The following is a 20933-nucleotide window of genomic DNA, read 5'->3' on the forward strand; positions in this document are numbered from 1 at the left end:
TGCATCTTTCTTTTTTTAACATAAAAGGTCAATGGTATGGAAACTGGAGTGTTTTAGGGCCTATTCACATCATGTATTCATCCAGGGCCAACCCTGTATTTATAGGGTGAGGGGAGGTGGAAGTATATAGAGGAAGCAATTGTGTGACTTGTGGTTGTCAATGTTGTCACTGATGTTTTATATGAAGTTCCATTTTAAAGTACTGTCATCATCCTGGAAGCTGTTGTTATTGCATGTAGAGTGTTCACCCAGATGTCCCTAGCTCACACAACCACTTTTACTGCTCATTTATGAGCCCTCCTTACAAGAGACCACAAAGAGATAGAGGAGAGGTCTGCATGACACGATAACGACAAATGTGGGAAGGTGTTCAAAGATAAGGATTCCCGAATAACATGGCATGTTTTCCATATAACTGCATCTAATTAATAATATCAATGTGTGATCGTAGGCAACCCATTCCTCTTCGTCTGCTTTTAACTGCAGAAGGACAAATAAGGATTTGCACCACCACACTTAAAGGCATAATTCTATGCCTGACAAGTGGGGTTGACATAATCTACTTTACTCTCTAAAATTTGAACTCTACTTGGATACCATACAGTAAGCACTTACTACAGGAAGGCCTAGTTTAGGATTGTACAAGTCTTTTTTTAAATCCCAAAAAGCCAAAAACCACCATGAGCGATCTACAATGTGATCTGCCACATTGTACAGTAGATCACTGGTGCAATTGCTTCATCTACAAATGCTGTTGATCTGCTCACACTGTGCAGATGTGTTTACCTGGAATCATGGCCAGAGCCAGTTCTAAGGTCAAATCAGCAACATAAACATCTTGCTTTCCCTTGGGCATACTTTACATTACATATCTTTAGTCATGATAACAGCTTCAACTTCCACATATAAATACAAACAAATACTATATAAGATTCTGTCTGGACAGTAGGATATAAGATCCTACTGTCATGCAATACTGGAACTTGCCTGCATTCTCAACATGCCTCTAAAACATTAAGACAAATTTCTGAGAACCAGAAATATCTGGTTATAATGGCAAAACAAAAAGTATTGTGACAAACTGACTGAGTAATTAGTTTATTGTGGAATGAGCTTTCATAAGGAGGGAAGGGAGAAGGCTATGCAATAGGGGTATGGAAATGAAAACAAAAAAATTCAGCAGATCGTTAACAACAGGAATAGGGGACCTGTGGCCCTCTAGAAGTTGTTGGGTATGTTGACTGGGGATTATAGGAGTCAGAGTCCAATAACTTCTGGAGTGCAGCAGGTTCTCCACGTGGGCTTAAAGTTGCAGAAGGTTCAATAGTGCTTTTAATGTTTCATGATGATTTTATACTGCTATACACAGCTCTGATATTGCATGAGGCGTGTGTGTGTGTGTGTGTGAGAGAGAGAGAGAGAGAGAGAGATGTACTCCTATTCCCCAATCCTAACCATGATAATTCATTAGAAAAACAGACTGAGTTCAGTGTGATTTAACTCTGACTAAGAAAGTGCAGTGTGATCCTGTACATGTTTACTCAGAAGTAAGCTCAATTAAATTCAATGGCATGTACTCTCAATTAGCATGGGTCTGCAGAGATAAGGCACTCCTGCCATTGGCAGCCTACTTCTGGAAAGGAGTGTAGCATTTGAAAGATGATCAAGGCACAAATATATACTGTAGTCATTAAGTCTGGCAGGTCTTGCAGTGCTATTAAGATAATATAAAGTGACACTTCATTTCTTTGTACTACTGAGGGTAGGGGTGTCCTGGGGTATAGATGTACTGCAGAATTATGGTGACATTTCCCTTCCTACATCTCAAAACAGAAAGAAAATATTTTCTTTTCCTGGATACTTGTGTCCATATCATCAAGTGATGTAATTCACACTGGCTTTATGAAAGTTAGCAGAGCCCAGTCGAACAGGAAGTCTGTTTATGGAACGGGAGGGGAGAGCTTTTGGTCTTCCACATTTATAATTCAGCTTCAATAAGCCAAGCTACGCATTATAATTTTTAAACCTATTGTTTACAAGCCATTAAGTAAACTTTTTGTTTGAAATACAACATATGCTCCCTCTACAGCTTTCTAAATCACATGATACTTGACAGTCCAAAGATTAAGGTCCAGCCTGTTCATAATAAGTAACAAACAGTAGAATCGTTAGTCTCTAAATTAAAAAAAAAAGTTTGTGGAAGTTGAGAATCAGAGTCAGCCTCATCACAAATGAAAAGGAAGGAAGAAAACAAGTTCTGCATACTACTTTATACTATTCTACTTGAGGTTAGCTCAGTGAGTCTCAAACCTCATTGAAGGGGGTGGATGGGACATTGGGAGAAAATAAGTTAAGCTGCAGGGAAGGTTCTAGAAGTAGATGGCACCAATCAAGCCCTGTGTAGAATAAATCCTCCCACCAATGAGGTGATTTCAGGTAGTCACCTCCCTTTCTGCTCCATTATTCCAAAGTGACTTGAGCATAAAACATTGCTAAAGAGCTGCATTGTTCATATTTTTTTTCCACATGACTTGAGATGGGAGTCAGAGTTAACCTGTCATACTGTTAGTGCAGGTTTACTTCTTCAATTCATTGACCCTTCAACTCAGTAACAGCCCCTGTGCTCACAAGTGTGTGCAGATACCATTGAATACTCAACCACAGACAGAGTTATTGATGCTGGATTGGGGAGCTATAGTAGGTAATGTAAGTTTTAAGAACTGGAGAAAACTAGGTTAGATGCTTCCACTTTTGATCTGAAACATTGTGTGCTAGGTCAAAAATGTATCATGCATCCCTGAAGATAATATGTATCTGCTTTCATAAAATGACTGCCCCAAGACTATTACAAAATTGAAGCTATTGTATATAACAAATAAAAGATCATAAAGTAAGGAGGGGCAACATTTATAGTGAAATACATTTCCTTTAAGTTTCTAGTATGCCATTTATGAATTAAGCTAAGCATCCTGATCCTGCACATGCTTTAAGTTCAATGACAGTTGTTTCCTTGTAAAGCCACAATCCTACGTGGTAGCTGCACATCTACTGAGTAGCTGATCCCTGGTTTCAGTGAAACTATCACTAATTAAACATGTAAACAACCAGACTAGCTGCAAATACGCCCATGACTCCAGCCTTGCCCCTCAATGTCATGCATGTTTACTCATAAGTAAATCACTGTGTTCAAAGGGATTTTCCCACAAAGAAGTAGATGAAGCATTGCGACCTTGATTAATGCTCTTGTTGATTCATGATCAAATCAAAGTTCAGAACAGATTTGTTTCCTCTAAAATGTTTTTTTTAACCCCCCCCCCCGAAAAACTATATTATTTATTTATGCAGTTATTTGTTAGGACCAAATGCTAAAATACACCTGTTTCTCTGTTGGAAATAAAATACATAATTCATTATTTGCAAATTGGGCCAGGATTAGTACACACACAGCTTTTAAAAAGTGTTTGTGGGAGGGGAGGTTATTGTTTTGACTATTTATTTATGCTTTTATCTTGTGTTTTTATTTTGTGAACTGCCCTGAGATCTTTCGAATGAAGCGTGGTATATAAATCAACTGAATGAATAACATAATACAATGCTTTTAGTTCTGCTCAGACAGCATTCTTGGGGTTTGACCCTTGGTGTCCCTGCCAACACTACAATTCTATGACTTGATGATTCTATGAATCTCAGCACCCAGTAGGTGTCCGAGGCCATATGGACAAAAAATATAGTCACACAAGCACACACAGGAAGGCTGTTGATTCCTTGGCATTAGCACGAACTGCTTTGTGTGCAAAGCTGGTTACTAGTGTTACAATCAGTAAGTAGCACAACAACAAATTACAAGGTTAGAGCAGCCCAGCGGATAAAAAGTACCAACCCACAAAATGTTTCATGAGGTGCCTTGACCAGAATGAGCTGTAAATCACGGAGCAACTGACTACCTCCTAGGCTGAGCTAATCCACCAACAGAATCTCCAGTGCTGGCATGTTACCGACTAACGGAATGTTCCGTGTGAAATGAACTGGCTGCTAAATGTTTCTGCTTGAAGTTGTACATATAGCAGATTAGTCCAGCTGTAGTCATGGGTTATTGGTTGCACTTCTTTTGCACATATGAAGCAAAACTATTCTTCAGCTCTCAAACAGAAAGAAAAAATGCAAGAGTAAACAGGCACCAAAAAAAGTGAGTCATCACTTCCAAGGCAAAAGTTATTTTGCTTTCAGTTACATGAGCTGAATATAAACTATCAGTGTGACAGGTATATCCAGCTTAAAGCTTGCAAATATTGCCACCCCTCCCCAGTCAGCAGTCCACATTGTATTTTCTTGGAGAAATATCCATAATCAGGTTTTGGACTGTTTTCCGCCCTAATAATAATAATAATAATAATAATAATAAATACTTGATTTTAGATCTGGCTCAGTCGCCCACAAAACTGAGAGCCCCACAAATCAAGAAAACGATTTTTGCCCCCAATTTGCTTTGGCTGGCCCTAGGCTCCGGCTTCATCGCCTGCGAGTCGCATGATGCGGAGATCTAGATCTCTAGGCGCCCTTCCAGCAGCCCAATCCCCAAGGCGGCAGCAATGCTGTCCCTTGTACCTGCCCTGCCCCAGCCTGCCTCCTCGACGGACATGACAGCGCAGAAAGCAGAAGCATCCCCTCTGCGCCGGCGACGAGGGACGCGAGAGCCCGCCAACACCGGCTGTGGGTTTTGTACCTCCTTCACGCTCCCCGTCCGGGACTCTTCGCAGCTGCTGCTGCTGCTGCTCCCCCTTGGCCAGCGCTCCCTGCTCGGCCCCTGCGAGCCACCCTCTGCGGACGACACCCGAACCGCTGCCTCTCTCCCGAATCCCAGGGCTCCGGAGCTGCCAGACGCCTCGGGCTGCTGGCTCCCTGGTTACCGCGGGCAACAATCCCACCCCGGCGACAGGCGTATACACACGCACTGCTGCACCTAGCAGCAGCCGCGGCCGAGAAAGCTCCGCCTCTTTTCTCCCCGCCACCCCTCGCTTCTGCAAAGCGCGCGGAGCTTCTCCTCAGCCACAGGCGCGGGGGTTTTCTCTGCGCGCGTGAGGGATGGGAAGGCAAGCAGGTGCGTGCGCGTCTACTGGGACAACGAGAGAGAGAGGGAGGGGAAGCTGACTGGGGGTGCTGCGTTTTGCTCCCCCCCTCCCACCCCGCAGAAGGATGCTGCGCGAGGCTAGCTGTGCGCGCGGGCGCGCGCGGCACTACTCCATCTGAGGGAGCCACGCAGCGCGCCCGGCTAGCCCGCCATCCCGAGAACGAGGGCGCGCGCCTGTCCTGCTGCGGCGCCGGAACAGCAGCTGCGAGAGTGTTTGTTGTCAGTGGCGCGTGTGGCCGCGGGTGTCGCTCTCCCGCTTCCCGCCCTGGGCAAAAGGACAAGAGGAAGGGCTCCTTCCAACTCCCTCTTCGTCTCTTTACACACACACACACACACACACACACACACACACACGCGGGGTTGAGGCACCCAACAGCAACCGACCCGGCGCCTTCTGCCAAAGCCGAGCTGCCGCTCTCGGAGCGGGTGGCTGGCGCGCGCGCGCGCAGCGGGCAGACTCTGGTCTTTCTGCATAGGAGGCCCGCCATTTTTTTCAAGGGCAGATTACCTCACGTGATGCCCCGACTAGATGCGAGAAAGCGAAGGGAGGCAGGAGCGGCGCCTCGAAACAGCCCAGCGGCGGCGCTTTTCGCGCAGTTGACGCGCTCTCCCGGCGGCGATGGGGGCTTTTCACCTGCAACTGGCATTTCTAGGTCGATACTTAGTACAGAAATTGTGTTAAGGGCACCGTAAGGTCATGCGATGTTCATAAGCAACAACCCTCAGCTATTCGTTGTCCTCTTAACATGGAAGCCTTTGAGGGTCTGCTTGACATTGAAGCCACTTGAGCCGTTGCTCGTCAGCTGGAAGTGGACATGGGTCTGTCTCTGTAGAACCACGTGGCACTTGAAATAACGTTATTGGGACATGATAGGCTATGGTCACACTACAGTTTCCTGTGGTTTGCTGGGTTTCCAATGCGGAGTTGACATGGACATAAGAAGGGTCTGCTGGGTCAGGCCCATGGCCAGTCTCTTCCAGCACCCTGTTGTCACAGTGGCCAACCAGATGTCTGGGAAACCAGCAAGCAGGATTTGAGCAAAAGGGCTCCCTCACTTCCAGTGGTTTCCAACTGTTCAGAAGTGTTTATAATCTGTGTTCACACAACATTATTCAAAATGCATATGTATCCTGTACTTTGTTATGAAATGCTACTGCTCGGTGCATTGCTTCTCAAACCAGCTTCACACCAGATGGAGTTCATTCCTAATTCATCTCTAGCTATAGAGTGAAGACATCCCTGCCCATCAGTGCCCCCTGTGTGTACACAAACAGAAACAAGTCTGACACAAATGAAGCCATGCTGATATGAACAGCTATGGTGGGAAGAGATGTGAAACACACCATACAGAAACAGTTTCCCTGCGCTCCAAGGTGGTCATAGGAACCACACCCATAGGAAGCTTCCATATACCCAGACCACTGGTTCATTGATTACCATATTTTTATCCCTACTCCCTGTTCCTTAACCAGTCACTGATTGCCCTGAACCCCTGGCCTACCTGGCATTGTCATGTCCAGGGCTCAGTCCACACAAGCAAAGTTCAAACGTCAGGAAACACAGTCCAGGGTCAATCCAAGTAGCCAAGTCTGAAGTCCAGCAGTCTGGATACAGTCCAGAGTCAAACCTGAAGCACAGTGCCATAGAGAGCCAGGAGCACACACGTCAAGGTCCCTCAATATGGGCAGCTGAGCAGACATAGCAACTCAGCTCCGCTTCCCTTTTGTACTTTGCATGCTGATTGCAGCATCTGGGCTTGATGAGGCATGTGACCTTCATTGGTTCCAAGCCTACTCTGGATGAGGAATCACAGGCTTCCTGCCAGAGCTAGCAAGCTCCACCTGGCCAGTTAGTGAGCTGTCCTGTGGGTCCTTGCCTGCCTCAGCCTCCTAGAGCGCCACTCCTGCTGCTCCCTTTGCCTCGGAGCCTGCCATGTTCATGGGGACAGGGCCCCTTTGGTCTGGCTGCTCTAGTTCTTGTGCGTTGTCCTCAGTCCCCTCGCCATCTTCCGTCACCCTGTGAGTACTTCCTTCTCCAGCCCCTGCTTGCCCCAGTCCCAGCTACACCCCTCGCCGGGATCCTCTTCCTCTTCCCTGTCATCCAGCCAGTTTGTGACACTGATCCATAAAAGTACAGGTACTCTCATCTCAGAGCTGCTAAGCTTGCTTGCTAAGAAGCCTTTGATGAAGGACTTTATTCAAGCATCTCTGTTACATAAGAAAAAATACTTCAGTTGTCCTAAAAATCAGTGAGTGGTAGTTTTGTTTATTGTTTCTAAGTTCTGTCTTAAAATATCCGTATGTGACAGGTTTTTGATGCTATTTCCACAAATTTATTTAAATTTAATTGATTAAAAGTCAAATTATTAATCAAATAAAATGATCTGAATAAATATGTTTGTGTTATGTCTTTATGTCATTATTTATTTTTATAATATTTTAAATTACATTTTCTGTTTTATAATTTCAAATAAACATTTTACAAACTTTAAATATCCAATGACTTCCCTTCTTCTCTTTCTGTGGTTTATTTTACATATCATACATTCCTGCATATTTTACTATAACCATTCAAATCAATTTTCCACTTTTATAGCCATCAAAAATTATTTACTCTGTTGAATTTATCTTAATGCTGCCGGCGTTTTCAGCTGTACAGTTATTTTCCATATACTCAAAATATGTCTTATATTTATTAGCCAATACTAAAAAAGCAGCTGCTCCAAGTGAGCTAATTTACAATATATTGCAGTAAGATATTGTTACATATATATAGGGCAAAGGTGCAAATCCTTCCAATAACAGAATGTGGAGCGAAAAATGTACAATTATGCAGTTATTACAAAGCTTGGAAGTTATCTAAGTGTTAAAGAAGGCAGAATCTTAATATATTTAGACAGAATTTGGCAATGTGTATTGTTATAACAAAGTAAGTTCTTCACAAGATAATACAATGTGTACCAAATTATTACTTTTAATTTGTGAACGATAAGACTGATTTAACCAGTTAACAGTCCAGGTGGTGTCCAGTGGGTTTCATCTCAATTTCGTTTCTCTTGCCTGTTCACCATTCCCCTACTACTTAGGGGAGTCCTCAGATTGAACACCAGTCATGAAATGACCTGCTTATGTTAATAATACTGTTTTTTCTTTCTTTCTCTCCATAATGTATTACTTGGCAAGTCAAATCTTCAGAACTCAGTAGACAAAATATGCATAAGTTTTGTCTAGTATATGCATTATGTTGATCTGCCTTTTCACTTGTGCACTCTGCTAATTTAATATGATCATTTTCGGCTTCTGCTCACAGTCTAGCAATCAACTGAGCACTGCAGAAAGAAAGCTGCAGTATAAAGAGAGGTAAGTGACAGGAAGACATCTAAGTAAGAGCTAAAAATATAACATTAGCCTATTTTCTCTGACTCCTGTTTATAACTTGGAGCAAAAAAAAAAAGGTTGTGGTTTTTGCAGGAACACTAGTTATTGCTTATTGGTATTTGTCATCTTTTGCTATTTCTGACACTGAACCCGCTTAGTTCAGTGGGGTTTACTCTACAATTAGGGCGCATAGGATTTCAGCCAAAGACTATTTTCTGCACTATGTACAGGTGCATTTGAACTATGGCTCAAGTGAGATGGTGTGCATGCTTTTAGAGTTTCCCAAACATTTTCCCCATTTTTCACCCTTAAATGAGCAGCTTCTAAGCAGCTTTAAAGGAAAGACAACAGTGATATGGGGATGAAGACAGACACATTTTTTTCAGATTCCTGTGAACCAGCATGCATTGAAACAAAAAATAAAAATTAAGCTCCTAGATGTCTACACCAGATTTTTTTGGATCCTGGGTGATTTTGCACTTGTAAATTTTCAGTCTCTCCAGTAGAACCTAATACACAGCTGCTCACTGAGTCTTTTTAAAGTTGATGGCATAATATAAATAGTACAACTCCCTCCATCCAACTTATAGATAGCTGCGTTTTTCAGCACACAGAGTACAAGGAATACTGATTACTAAAAATAAAGCCAGAAAATAGGACATTAAAAAGCAGTGTCTGAATTCTAGTTATGCTATAGAAATGTATTTATCATAAGAAGTGAAGATTAGTTGAGATAGAAGAAGGCAGGTAGAACACAGAGTAGATAGGATGGAGTCATATGGCTGTGTGCAATTTACATATCTGAATTATCCTGGGATTGGGAGGGAAGGGGTATGTTGCATTTCTGTGCTGGGGACAAGCTACACGTGTCTCAGAATGGAGAGATATGGAAGTTTCTCCATCAAATACTTCCATCCAGCTAGATTGCTGCTTGCAGAATTGAACCATGATTAGGGACAAAGAAAGCTGCCTTATACTGAGTCCATCTAGCTTAGTATTCCCTACAGTGATTGGCAGAGGGTCTCCAGGATTTCAGTCTCTCCCAACCCTACCTAGAAATGGAAGGGATGGAAGTGGAGACCTTCTGGATGCAAAGAAGATGCTCTACCACTGAGCTACAGGCCTTCCAGAAATGCCATGGGAATTCTGTGTTTGCCACAAGCAAGAGAGCGTTAGTTGCTCCTCTGCCTTGTTGAAATTGGTGGGGAAAGGTATTTTTGTCTTAAACAGTGCCGGATTTACATATAAGCTAAACAAGCTATAGCTTAGGGCCCCACTCTCTTGCCCCCCACCCCAAATATACTTCTTAATTGTATTTCACTATTAATATACTTCTTCTTAATTGTATTTCAGTTCAACAATTACCTTGATAAAATACATATTTTGTTATGTGCAAATGGCTTTAGATACCTATTAGGTCCATAAATTACCCTATAGCATATATTCAACACAAAAAACAGTGACAATTTGTTGTTGACAAAGGACAGCTGGACATATAAAAGGCCCCATTACTTTCAGTAGCTTAGGGCCTCATCAAACCTAAATCCAGCCCTGCTTACCAACAAACTTTAGATTTGGAGAAAAATCAGTGGGAAGAAAGTTGTAATAAATAGAAACAAATATATAAAATAAATATAGGTAAAGGTAAATAGGTCAATGACCCTATGACGGTTAAATCCAGTAAAAGGCAACTGTGGGGTGCGGCACTCATCTCTCTTCAGGCCGAGGGAGCTGGCGTTTGTCCGCAGACAACTTCCCGGCTCATGTGGCCAGCATGACTAAACCGCTTCTGGCACAACGGAATACTGTGACAAAAACCAGAGTGCATGGAAATGTTGTTTACCTTCCCGCCACAACGGTACCTATTTATCTACTTGCACTGCTATCCTTTCAAACTGCTAGGTTGGCAGAAGCTGGGACAGAGCAACGGGAGCTCACCCAGTCGCACAGAATCAAACTGCCTAACTTCTGATCAGCAAGCCCAAAAGGCTCAGTGGTTTAGACCACAGCGCCACCCAAGTCCCTAAAATAAATATAAGTGGCTGTCATGAAGGTACTGAACGCTCCGAAAGACAGTGTACATATTTATGCATTAAATTCATTTCAGCCTAGCACTAATCCAAATTAAAGTAGTAATACAGGAAATCTCATACTGTTATCATTATTTAACAAAAATAGGACAAGACCCCTGTGAAGCATTAGCCACTTAACAATGCTTTTTAAAAATATATATAAAAAAGACCGCATTACCAGTACCTGTTCTTGTGTTTCTAACGTTGTTTGATTGCACTGAGGAAGTTGGCAGAAAAGGAAGTGGTTGGTTTCATAGTTGCCTCTGTTTCCTTTTAAAGACACATTCTCAATTTACTAGGTAAATATCTCATAACGTTTCTTCTTCAGAAAAAAGAGAGATTCAGAATGGTTATGCAGCAAATTGTTTTGCTTATTAGGGAAATGTTACACACTAAGGAAGAGAGGTCTCATACCTCAAAAGTAAGGGTTATTTGTTTCTTTCAATTAAGAAACGTTGGGGCTTATGTGTATTGGTAGATTACCGTATTCCTTTAGCAATCTAATCTTAATCTTAGGACTACTGTAGTCTAGGTGTGGTTATTCATAGAATCATAGAATCATAGAGTTGGAAGAGACCACAAGGGCCATCAAGTCCAACCCCCTGCCAAGCAGGAAACACCATCAGAGCACTCCTGACATATGGTTGTCAAGCCTCTGCTTAAAGACCTCCAAAGAAGGAGACTCCACCACACTCCTTGGCAGCAAATTCCACTGTCGAACAGCTCTTACTGTCAGGAAGTTCTTCCTAATGTTTAGGTGGAATCTTCTTTCTTGTAGTTTGGATCCATTGCTCCGTGTCCGCTTCTCTGGAGCAGCAGAAAACAACCTTTCTCCCTCCTCTATGTGACATCCTTTTATATATTTGAACATGGCTATCATATCACCCCATAACCTCCTCTTCTCCAGGCTAAACATGCCCAGCTCCCTTAGCCGTTCCTCATAAGGCATCGTTTCCAGGCCTTTGACCATTTTGGTTGCCCTCCTCTGGACACGTTCCAGTTTGTCAGTGTCCTTCTTGAACTGTGGTGCCCAGAACTGGACACAGTACTCCAGGTGAGGTCTGACCAGAGCAGAATACAGTGGCACTATTACTTCCCTTGATCTAGATGCTATACTCCTATTGATGCATCCCAGAATTGCATTGGCTTTTTTAGCTGCCGCGTCACACTGTTGGCTCATGTCAAGTTTGTGGTCAACCAAGACTCCTAGATCCTTTTCACATGTACTGCCTCTCAAGCCATTCCCTATACCTACTCAAAGGCATTACCTCTTAGCTTTCAGAAGATAAGAGAGAGCATCACCATCACTTCCACAACTAGATTTCATTGCTTCATCTGCCTTCTGAGGCACTGAATGTCAGTAGTGAGACTGGTGGTGATGCTCTCCCTTACCTCCTGTATGGAATCAGCATGATAAATGAAAAGAATGCCAAGGATGCTATGAGATGTCTAGGGGAAAAGGGGGACCAAAGAAAAGTGCACCAGAGTTATGACTCTCATAGAAGATGCTCCAAGAAATAAGAAAAGTATGAAATTGAATGCAAGCAGGAGGGCAGAAGCCTCCATTCTCACTGTGCTGTGTTTCTGAAAATACCCCAAGCACTGCGTACAAGTACAAGCTGCTAAGTACAAAGGCTGCTTGCAAGATCTTAGATTTCAGCTATGCAGTACAGGTGTAAGTTTTTCTTCTCTGCAAAGTAACCCAGCCACTTCTGTTGTTGTTCATACTGCATCTTCACCTGAACAGTTGCTTCAAAGGAAGCCCTCACATGCTGAGGTATTCAGAAACCTGATCTTCCCCAGGGCCTCATGCACAGATGCAGGAATGGGACTATACAGTGGTGATGTGGGCAATATATTCAGTACAGGGGCAACCTTAATAAATCTGCAGATTATTGCAGGTCAAAATGGAGTATCTTTAAAAAATCACAGGGAGAAGCTTTCATTTCCAGAGTGGGACAATGGCTGGCTCTGGAATGTTCATAAACACTCTAGCCACTCACCCATAAAATGCTGACAAACAGTGCAAATTATGTGAGTGAAGTGAAAGTTCAGTTTGGATGGGAATAATGTTTGAAGTGCGGGGGGACTTGAACTGGGGAGTCTGGCAACAAAGCTTAGACACCTTACTCCATTTGCCACTGGGACTGTTCTTAGACTAAAGATCTACCAGCTCAATATCTGTTATGCTGCAGCACCCATCATATAATGGCAGGAACCAGAACTGTAGCTGTTCAGTCCAGCCAGCATCACGTAACTTTAGATATCAATAGGGGTTTGGTTGGTTATAAACAGCTCCTGTCCAAGCTGCGTGTCTAAATGTGAGCAGATTTGCCTTGCCTTTGACCATTGTCTTCTGGCTAAACTGGTACTAATATCCAGCCAATCTTCCAACTACATCTCTGGCCTTGCCTACATCTTGTTGCCTGCTCTCATGCCTGACCTTCAGCACACCTATGGTTTTTTTGTCTCAGTTTCATTTGACTTGTGCCTACCTTGTCAGAATCATCTGAAGCAGAAGCTGCCAATGCAAATTCCTCTGTTGGCACCCCTGGCCAGAGCATGCAGACTCTAAGCTTTCTTTAAAATAAAAATAAAATAGTAGTCCTAGAAAGAAAGAAATGAAATAAAATGAGCTGATACCCTTCTAAGTTATTTCTGTGAAAAGAGCTAACCTGGCTGTTCCTATCTGTCAGTCTTTTTAGCCAATGAGTGAAGTCAAACCTGTGATTAATAAGTAAGTTGTTTAGAACCAGGCAATAGGAATCTATGGGATACTAAAGAGCTGCTGTTTTCCCCTACTTTTTCTGCTCCTGTCTAATTTACTGCTCCTTGAAATCTCCATTCTCTGCACTTTTCTTTCACATAGCAACTGGGAAACAGCTTTCCAGTGGCAGGTTTGTCTGAGATCAAGGTGAAAAGTAAGAATGCATTTTGCATTTTTTTTAAAAAAAATATGTCAGGTAAAAATTCTCCTGTCATTTCAGATGAAGGCTTTAATCCTACACACATGCACATGCACCAGGTAAATTGAACACCTTGTTGCTTACTTCTGACTAAGTATGTTTTGTGCTTTAATTAATAGACAAATAGCAGGGAAAGTCAGTAGCTAAAAATAAGTTATTACATAATGGCTAATTTGTTATACTTATATAAAAGGTAGTCGCATACCACCACCTTCTGGACAGCAGCATTTTCCCCCTTATACAGTATTTCTACAGGAATCATATATAGCAAAGCTGTGAACTGTGGAATCAAGTCAATGAGCTTTCCATGACATTTAATTTCAAGAAAATGTACTTTTAAGAACTTCTAGAACCTCAGCAATATTGTTATAGTGCTAGCTTGCCTGTGGGCTAAATGTTTAACTAAGCTTTTGGGAGTTAAGTGTTAGATTATCATCTGACAGTTGGAGATCTCTCCCTGTTGTTTTCAAGGAGATAGCTTGTTATTACCATACTGTTAAGTCAGGGATGGGGAATCCCTGGTTGTCCTGATGTTTTCAGCTTCAGCTAGTTCGAAAATAAAACTGTTTTTTTAATGGCATTTGGGGGTTTAGTCCCAGTACTGGTTTTGAGTGCTTGATTTGCCCCTGGTATCTGTTATTATTACTATTTATTTATTTATTTATTTATTTATTTATTTATTTATTTTATATACCCCCTTTCATCTCAGAGAAGCCCACTAATTACTAAAGACAGCAATACCAGCTCTATCACACCAGCAGGAGGCAGCCTCCTTGTTGCATTGATTAACAGAGTTTGGGGGGCTAGACTTTTGAGGGTTGATGCTTAATGGCTGGGCTGACACTGACTCCAGTTGGAAGCTTGTTAATCTACCGTATTTTTTGCCTGACCTGGTTTGGATTCCCCAACCCCAACCTGGTTTTTTTTTTGGGGGGGGGAATAAAGGAAAATCCCCCCTTTATTTCCCCCCAAAAAAACTAGGTGCGTCCTATGGGCCGAAAAAATACGGTATACTGTTAATCTATAGCCCAGTGTCTTTGTATTTGGGAGTTTGTGGGTGCCTGTGGCAGGATGAGTGAGGGAGAGCTTTCGGTCCCCCAGTTGCAATCAACAACTTTGGCTCATTCGGCCCCCAAAAAGCTCAACAACTCTGGTCAATCCAGTAGATCACTGGCAGTTTTTTTTTTATAGTGGGAGTAGATCGCAGAATTTGGACGTGCCTGGTCTAGGGGAACACTAAGCATTCTAAGAGATGTACATGCAACCTGCCATTTGCACACATTCAATATGTGCATGGCCGTGCATATACACATTGGGCCGAACCTGGAAGTGACCAAAAATGCTACAAAAAGGAGCAGAATGGGGCGGAGTGGGGACAGGGTAAGGGGCAGAAGAAGATGTTTGTTTTTTCCACTGAAAAATCAATGGAATACATGTGATTTCACTGGTGCACATGGTGCCTCGGAACATAACACCCATGTAAATGGGGGTCTCCTGTAGTTAGGGATATTATTAATAGCCAGAACTGCCCTTATCTGGGGTGGGGTAGTAAGTAGTAAGAATACTTTATAACAGAATAATTGTCACTAATCAATAGCCGAGAATAGTGTACTTTTGATGTGCCTGTCATTTTAACATGGGCTTGATGGAGCCTTACAAAGCTTCCTATCCAAACCCAGTCAGGGAAGTCTCCCAAACCAATCCACCTTTTGTTTGTTTTTGTTATTTGTTATTTTCCATAGTTTCCACTGGTAGAGACTCTGTGGAAGGGCATAATGGGTAGAGATACATTTTATGGAGCCTCTGTGATAACATACAATTATATGAGCTCACCTTCTGCTCCACCAATTATAATGACAGGTTTTAAAAAATAAATTATTCATTCCCATATCATATGTAAGACTTGATTTTTCCAGAGAACTCTAAAAGCCAGAAATCTGCCATTGATTTGCTCATTAAAAGTTTGTTACACATTTTTTTACCTCACCTTTTGATGTTGACAGGTCCTTTTGAGCATACATAAGTATCTCTGTGCTTTTTATCTCTTAGATATCTTAGTGCCTCAGTGGGGCAACATATTTGCCTTTGCTTTGTCAAATGTCAAGAGTATAAAAAGGCAGCATGAGCCCCTGAGAAAGAAATTTACAAGCCAGATTCAAAATGGGCATGACGACATTTCAAAGACAAAATGCTTATTTACCACAGTACAGCAATGGTTTGCTGGATAGCTTCAAGCTTCTGCTGTGAAGCACTGTTGTATGGTAAAAGGAGAACTTACACTCTTACCACTTGAGGTCACGTGATGGTGACAAAGGCTATGGGGCTCTGCACAGACATGTGGCTACTGTGTGTGAGCAGGGCCCAATGCAGGCCATGACACCTGCAGCCTGTGCTGGCTAGTTATGCTTGCATGTGCTGAGGTAGCAGCCCCTATGCCTCTGCTGCCTCTTTGTGATACCCTGTGAGAGGATTTGCCACACGTCTTCATTGGGTGAAACGGCATTTCTTTTGGTGGTTTGGAATGGCCAGCATTCCTTCCTGGTAATGCTGCTGACAAAAGCAGTTTGAGAAGTGTGACTTTTGTCCCAGCAGCACCCCTCCCTATGCATTCCTGCAGATTATTTCACTGAATGCTGGGAGTAAAATGTCTGGTCTGAACAGCACCACTCCCAGCTCAAGAAATGGTGCTGAACAAGACCGTCTCTTACACCTCACATTGGGAGTCTTGGGATGGGCCAGGCAGAGAATGGATGTGGCACACAGGCTGCAAGTTATCCAAACACATCTAAAGCCAAGAAGGAAGGAAGTGATTCATTTGACACTGCCTTTTGGCTTGATTGCATGGTGGGAGAAGCCGAGGGCACAAGGGTGTTGGAGCTCCAGCTAGCGCTGCAAACGGCGAGGCTCGAAGAGAGGCGGGCTCAGGATGCGGACAAGGGAAAAACCACCCCACTCGCAAGGAAGATGCCGGGGTTGGTGCAGAAGTTTGGGGGGGGGGGATCCCAGAAATTATCAAGCCTTTAGAACAGAGATGCAATACGCCCTCAAGCTGCAGTTTGATGACTTTCCCGATGAGGAATCGAGAGTGGCGTTTGTCATTGGGCATCTCGAAGGGGGGGCGAAGGACTGGGTGAGGCCCCTGATGGCAGCGAATAATGACGTTCTAAAAGACTCGAGAAAGTTTTTTCGCGCCATGGATCTGATGTTTTCCAGCGAGATTGAGCAAGGGGTGGCGCACAGACAGTTGATGGCGTGTAAACAGGGGAATCGCTCCGTCCGAGAGTACTGGACAGAGTTTACCATGCTTATCCATAAATTGGGATGGGACCTGACTGCGGAACCGATACAAATGCTGTTCGAAGAAGGTTTATCCACGGCGGTGAAGGATGAGCTTTCCCGCGCGCCCAGGGCGGAGTCTATGGACCAACTGACTAAATCCGCGCTCACCATAGGAGCGCACCAGGAGGCGAGAGCCTTGGAGAAGCGGGAAGGGAAAGGGGAACGTTGGAGTGAGTTCCGCATTCCAGAGATGCCAGAGCACCATTCTCCGCCCGTAGAACCGATGGAGATTGGGACAGCGCGCGCGGAGTTTCAAACACCAACAAGGGGGGGAAGAAGGAGGGAAAGAGCGCCAAGAAATGTTTCCTCAGCCAACAGCCAGGCCAGAGTCTGTCCGCAAAGGAAGGGATGGCAAGGAATGGCGGGAGCTGTTGAGGATGAAGAAGAGGGGGTTCAGGAGCAGGTAAAAGCCAACGCCTGGTTGCCAGCATCGGGGCACAGCAGCCAGGCCAAAGAGCAGTGAATGTGCCCAAGCCTGAACCCCCAAGACCAGCGCTTGTAGTAGAGGTGGTGCTAGAGCTACCAAACGGACACCCGCTAAAGATAAAGGCGCTATTGGACTCAGGCAGCTCCTGCAATTTTATGAGCAAGGAGTTTGCAGCAGAACACCAGATACAGAAGATCCCTTTAAGTAACCCCTTACAGGTGACGACGATTGATGGGAGGGAGCTGTTGGGCGGAGAAGTTAACCAACAGACTGTCCCTATGATAATGAAGGTGGCCAGACACACGGAGGTAATAGCGTTCAATGTGGCCACCCTGGGAGGGGTGCCCATCATATTGGGGATGAGCTGGCTAGCGCTGCATGATTCGCTAGTGGGATGGCACCAGCGGGTAGTTTCCTTTGGGTCAGCACATTGCCTAGCACACTGCAAGGGAGAAGAGGCTCAGGGAGGAGCCAAGGCCACCCTAGCAGGGATGGAAGTAGCTGATAAAGGGAAGGTACCACGACAATACGCCGACCTGGGTAACGTCTTCAGCGAAAGAGAAGCAGATAAACTGCCCCCGCACAGGCCCTTTGACTGTCAAATTAACCTACTCCCAGGAGCCCAGTTGCCAGTGGGCAAGCTGTACGCTATGTCCGACTGGGAGATGCAGGAGTTAAGGGAGTTCATTGACAAGAACCTCAAACGAGGTTTCATCAGGGAGTCACGAGCGGTGGGGGGGTAGCCCAGTTTTCTTTGTGGACAAAAAACACACGGATAAACCCAGGCTTGTAGTTGATTACAGGGCCGTAAATGGCGTGTCAGAACCCGTGACCTTCCCCATGCCAAGAATCGATGACATTTTGAACCGAGTGAGGAAGGGGAAAATCTTTACCAAACTGGACCTGAGGGGGGCGTATAACCTGATACGAATGAGAAAGGGAGATGAATGGAAAACTACCATGTTCACCCCCCTTTGGTCTACAAGGGGGCTCAGCCTGCTTTCAATCGTTCATGAATCACGTCCTGGGACCTTTACTTTACAAAAACTGTGTGGCATTTTTAGATGACGTATTGGTGTACTCAGAGAATGAGGAGCAGCATGTGCGGGACGTAAGAGAGGTACTGAGCAGGCTGCAAACAAACCAGCTGTTTGTGAAACTGGAGAAATGTCAGTTTCATACCAGAGAGGTGGAATTCCTGGGGTATCGTTTATCAGACAAAGGATTGGCCATGGATCCCAGCAAGGTTCAAGCGGTACTGGAATGGAAGACACCGAAGACCAAAAAGGACGTACAAAGGTTCCTGGGGTTCGGAAACTTCTACCGGAAGTTCATCAAGAACTTCGCCCACTTAACAGCGCCCATCACTGATTGTCTCAGCAGCAAAAAGAAATTTGTCTGGACGGAAGAGGCGCAGCAAGCATTTGAACGATTAAAAAGGGCGTTCGCGTCGGAAGAACAACTTTTGCATGTGGATCTGCAACAACCAATGAGAGTGGAAACAGATGCATCAGACCGCGTGGTGGGGGCGGTGCTTCTGCAGCCGGGAAACGATACGTCGGAATGGAGACCGTGTGCCTTCTCTCGGAAACTGAACAAGTCTGAGAGGAACTACACCGTGTACGACCGAGAACTACTCGCCATTCATGAGGCGTTCCGGAGGTGGCGACACTTGCTGATCAGAGCACAGCACAAGGTCCAAGTGTGCACCGATCACAAAAATCTAGAATACTGGAGAACTGCCCGAGTACTGAACCAGAGACAAATGAGATGGGCACAGGAGTTCTCCAAATTCAATTTTGAGATTTGTTACGTGCCAGGGCCGGAGAATGTCAGAGCGGCCCCCCCTCTCGAAAACCAGAGTATTTAGAGGGGGAGGGAGCGCCAGAGGAGAGACATATCATCCCCGAGGACCACTGGGTGTGTGGGGCAGCATTGGTGGGGCCGAGAGAATTGGTGGAGGGAACCCAGAACGATGAATATGCCCAAGATAAGCTCAGAGGACTTCGGGGAGGTGGAGAGAACACAGGGGGTTTTGAGGAAAGGAATGGAGCGTTGTACTACAAGGGGGCACTGTACATACCCGAAGGAGAACTGAGGGGGCGGGTACTCAAACAATTGCATGACAGCCCCACCGCGGGGCACTTCGGGCAACACAAAACCATGTGGTTGGTTACCAGGGAGTTCTGGTGGCCCAAGGTGTGGGAAGACGTACGGGAATATGTAAGGGGATGCGACCGCTGCCAAAGGGCAAAGGGAGAGAGGCTGGCACCGGCGGGGCTACTGGAACCCTTACCCACACCAGAAAGGCCATGGGAGGCAGTATCCATAGATTTTATGACGGATCTGCCAAAATCCAAGGGGAAAACAGCTGTCATGGTGGTAATAGACCTATTAACCAAGATGTGCCACTTTATAGCCTGCTCGCATGCGGTTACAGCAGAAGAAACCGCCAAGTTGTTTGTAAAACATATTTTTAGGTTGCATGGCGCCCCCTTGAGGGTGGTCTCAGACCGAGGGAAACAATTTACTTCCAGGTTCTGGAGGAAGCTCATGAGCTTACTGCACGTGGAAGTCAATTTTTCGACTGCCCGACACCCAGAAACTAATGGGCAGGCGGAAAGGGCGAACGGCATTCTACAACAATACCTAAGGTGTTATGTAAATGACAGAGAAAATGATTGGGTAGATAAGTTGGCTCTGGCAGAATTTGACTATAACAATGCGGAGCATGTGTCCACAGGGATGAGTCCCTTCCTGGCAAATTATGGGTGTCATCCCAGGGCATTTCCAGGAGAGGGAGGGGAAAGATGGAGTGTCCCGGCAGCGGAACACTTTGTAGAAGAGATGGAAGCGATCCACGGGCAGCTCCAACTTAATTTAGAGAGGGCCAAAGAAGAATACAAGAAGCAAGCAGACAGAAACAGACGGGAAGGTGAAACCATAAGGGTGGGGGACCGGGTGTGGTTATCCACCCAAGGGTTGCCGTTTAAGGGGGGATGTAAGAAATTGAAACCTAAACGGCTGGGACCATTTGAGGTGATACAACAAGTCAACCCAGTGGCATTCAAACTTAGGTTGCCCAACCACATGAAACTGCACCCAGTTTTTCACAGGTCCTTACTGTCGCCGCACTGAGGGGGGCAGGAGTGGGGGGGACGTGAGAGGGAGGTCACTCAAACGCCAGTGATAGAAGAAAGGGAACGCAACAATCATGTGGCAGGAATCGTCGATTCCAGGTGGAAGGGGGATCGGGTGGAGTATCTGGTAGAATGGGAAGGAGAACCGGAGGCAGAGAACACCTGGGTACCGGCAGAGGAGGTCAATGACGAGGTTTTAATAGAGACGTTTCACCAACGGTTCCCAAGGAAACCTCAGCCGGTAACACGGTTCAGGAGGGAATACTTAGGCACCACCGATGAGGAAGAGGAGTTCGAAGGGTTCCCAGAATCAGGGCTGGAAGAAGGTATAGATTCTGATGAGGAGGAATACTTGGGGAGAGGAGACGGAAGTCAGTGGAAAGAAGTGTTCGAGTCCTCTGACGATGAGGAAAGTTCTTTCCGGGGTTTTCCGCCCTCACCGCCCGTAGAGGAGGGGGCGGGAGGGGGTGAAGGGGGCCCTGG

General features: G+C 44.9%; 1 protein-coding gene across 20 annotated transcripts in view; it reads right to left on the minus strand.

Moving 5' to 3' along the window:
- SYNE1 (spectrin repeat containing nuclear envelope protein 1) overlaps positions 1–5172 on the minus strand; it is a 273591-nt gene extending 268419 nt beyond the window's left edge. For 9 of the 20 annotated variants that reach the window (XM_083731879.1, XM_083731882.1, XM_083731876.1 and 6 more), the window contains exon 1: positions 4724–4960. The gene's annotated coding sequence lies outside the window, so the exon portion shown is untranslated. Of the gene's footprint in view, positions 1–4723 lie in introns of all 20 variants that reach the window. The other 11 variants (XM_083731877.1, XM_083731868.1, XM_083731867.1 and 8 more) reach the window with 3 other exon arrangements.
- Between the last annotated feature and the right edge of the window lie 15761 nt (positions 5173–20933).

The sequence above is a fragment of the Podarcis gaigeae genome (genome assembly GCF_964106915.1).
Source record: "Podarcis gaigeae genome assembly, chromosome: 3".
NCBI lineage: Eukaryota > Metazoa > Chordata > Lepidosauria > Squamata > Lacertidae > Podarcis > Podarcis gaigeae.